The following is a 3,390-nucleotide window of genomic DNA, read 5'->3' as shown; positions in this document are numbered from 1 at the left end:
AAATGCACGGATACCTTATTAATTGGTTTATGTTGACCGGTCAGCAATTAGGGGGTAATAAATTCGGTAAAAAAAAGTTTAGGGGGGTAATAGGTCTCCTTTAAAGGTTAAGTGTGTATTTGAAATTTCGACTAAAGGCTGGGGGATAATAGACCATTTTCTCTATATAAAAACATGAAAAGAATTGATCAAAGAAAAATTTATCTGTGTCTCGAAATCAAATATCATATAATTTGAAACAAAAATAGTATTTCATTCAACTTTAGGTAATATGAGTATTTCCAAAATGAAAGATCATAAATATGTTATAGTATTTATATGATCGTGATTTTTTACTTTAAAAATATTATTAAATTTTTGTTATTATAAAAGCTTTTACTAAATATAAAAATATAATTTGAAGTAGAAAGAAAAGTGTTTGAAAATTAAAACTATGTAGGCAAATAAGTCCGTTTGAAAAAATATTAGACGTAATTTTTTTGTGAATAAAATCTTTTTTTTTTTCGTTTTTGGAACTCTAGGAAAATTCATAACCTTTATCATAGCTTCTGCAGTGAACATTTTATGATGAGCACTTTGTAGTAATATATTTGCGTGTAATAGTGTGTAAATCATATAGGAAATGTAAATTATACTAGGCAAGCCTCATGCGATGAGCTCATGACTGACGACAAACGAAGGTTGGATTCAATTTAAGGTCTCCCACACAAAAGATCCACTTCCGAACCAATCAACCATGTTCTTCCGGGAAATAAAGTCATTATCATACTTTAAACCAGTCTTTCAATGTTCAAATTCATTTTTTCAAGTTGAAGTTGAAACATTAGTGGATTAAAAAATAGGGTTGCAGGCTGTTCATACTACGCAGCGGAATACAGAAAACAACTTTAGACAAATCTATTTGTGTTTAATTTTTTTAACATCTAAAGACTAGGTTTCAAGATAAACCTTACTAGGTTTTAAGACAAACCTGATGACAATAGTAGTAACTCAAAATTTCTTCGATAGTACGAAGACTTTATGCGTATTCACACTGAAATCAATCCTTGCTATCAACTCTTTGATCATCAGAACCCGCAAACAAATTGAATAACGAATATTATCTTGAAACTTTTCTCAAAAATCTCAACCTACAATAAACGTAACAAGAAACACTTTTCTTGTCAATTATATTTTCTCTCTTGATTTGGTATTGGACTCACACACTTTCAATAAAGTGTTTTTAACATAAGAACTATTCTCGTAGTGAAAAAATTTTCATGACGAAAACTTTTCTCACTGTTAAAAATCTTTTTCATGATGAAACTTTTCTCATAATAAAAAAAAAATCTCAAGAACTTATGTTATAATGAAAAGTCCTTTTTTCTTAAAGACTTGTTTTATAAATATTATTTTTCGGATAGAAAATCTATATTTAAACAATTGAACTTCAACATTAAATTCGAGAACATCTTCAAGAACTACAAAGAAGCTCCAACAACTTTAAACGCAAATTCAAATAAATCATCAACTTAACTATCAAAATGAATTTTCAACTATTTTCGGAAAAACAATAAAACTAACTTAAAGAAAGTAAGATGAAGACAAGTAAATGATTGAATTAAGTCCACCAAATTTATGGTATTTCTTTAAGGAATTTATTCTCCTCAAGTTTATGAGTTTAATGGAATATCTCTTCCCAGGATAAAATGATTCACTTCTGAAAATAGTGATATCTCAAAATTTCTCAACAGCGAACTCACTCAACAATTTGAAGCTCACATTAGAGTTTTTAGAAGAAGAAGAAACATATATTTTTTCAACTCAAATTTTATACCTTTATATGAGAAAAAATTTAGGTATTTATATCCAAAAGATGTTGGTTAAAAAAAAACCAATGGTTCACGAAGAGAGACAACTTTCTGAAATATTACTTGACCTGCGTTGATTCTGCGCTTGTCCTTCCCTACACCTGTGCCCGCAGGTAGCGTTTGGCAATTTTCAATATGGTCCAACCAGTGTGTCTCTTACCTTAAAGGGTTGCGTCCCTTTGAGGTGCATTGTGACCGAGTCCGTACTGGTTTCTACGTCTGAAAAAAAATTATTGAATTTTTTTTTAGAACTTCACTTGTTTTCAAGTTTTGAATAAATTTTGTCCAAAAAGATAATCTCTCGATCGATAATTTTTTAAATCCAAATTCAAAATCGAAGTCAAGCGAGCGACGATGCGAGACATGTCTTTTTTCTTGACTCACTATCCACACGAACAAATATTTCTTAATATAAGCATAATAAAGTTTCTTTCTCCCACCAATGTGGGAGAACTTTTACTTCCTTAAAGTGAAAAACTTACTTTACTTTCTCTCCAATTGTTTCTTTTATTTTCCATTCACATATTCACTTAGAATTCAACAATCCCCACATGAATAGCAAATGATTATTTTTTTATCAAAAAATTTACGGATAAATGGGTAATCTATAAGTAAAGACTAATTGCATCTTGAAAAACTGATTTATCATTGAACTTTTCACAGTGAACTAGCATCGAATGCACTCGATCAATTTATAAATGTGATATCTTTGAACCTTCAAACTTTAATGTACACTTAGATGATTCAAGTCACACAATTAGTCTTTTATCGTATATGGTTCTCACGATTTTATTCATTTCAGCCATAAACACGACATGATTTCATGAGAGCTTAGAGAATAGGACTTTACTAACATTCTCCCCGAAGCGGCTATCACTTCACCCTCACATAAGTGATTCCTAACTATTTAATCTTTTAGATCAAACTATTTGGTCAAATCTGTCAGCCTTAAAAAATATTAAAAAGCTTCAAACCACCAGCCTTATCCTTGTTTTCTGAACATTGTCTTCATTTTGAGAATGGGTTGAGTATATTGATAATGTTAAACCATCAATCGCAAGTTTGTTTGATATCCTTAAACCTAGATTTTGGGATATCCAATCTTTTAGGTAGAGTTACCGCATTAATGGCTTGTATTGGGCTTTAAACCCATTCTCTTCAATGATCTCTCAACTCCCTCTCTAGATAGGTCTTTTGTAAATAAATTCGACATATTATCCTTTGACTTCACGCAATCAATCGTGATAATTCTACTAGAGAGTAATTATCTAACAGTATTATATCCCCATCTTATATGACGAGATTTATCATTGTATATCATGCTTCTTGCCCTATCTATTGCCGCTTGACTATCATAGTGTATGCATACTAATGTCAAAGGTTTGAGCCAATAAGGAATATCTTTCAAGAAATCTCAAAGTCATTCAGCTTCTTCACCGATTTTATCTAATGTGATAAATTCAGATTCCATTGTAGAGTGGGCAACAAATGTATTTTTGGATGATTTCTAAGATACTACTCTTCCACCTAAAGTAAATAC

This window comes from Capsicum annuum, unplaced genomic scaffold (assembly GCF_002878395.1).
Source record: "Capsicum annuum cultivar UCD-10X-F1 unplaced genomic scaffold, UCD10Xv1.1 ctg999, whole genome shotgun sequence".
NCBI classification, from domain to species: Eukaryota; Viridiplantae; Streptophyta; class Magnoliopsida; order Solanales; family Solanaceae; genus Capsicum; species Capsicum annuum.
The sequence above is the reverse complement of the archived record's forward strand: the minus strand, read 5'-3'. Positions refer to the sequence as shown.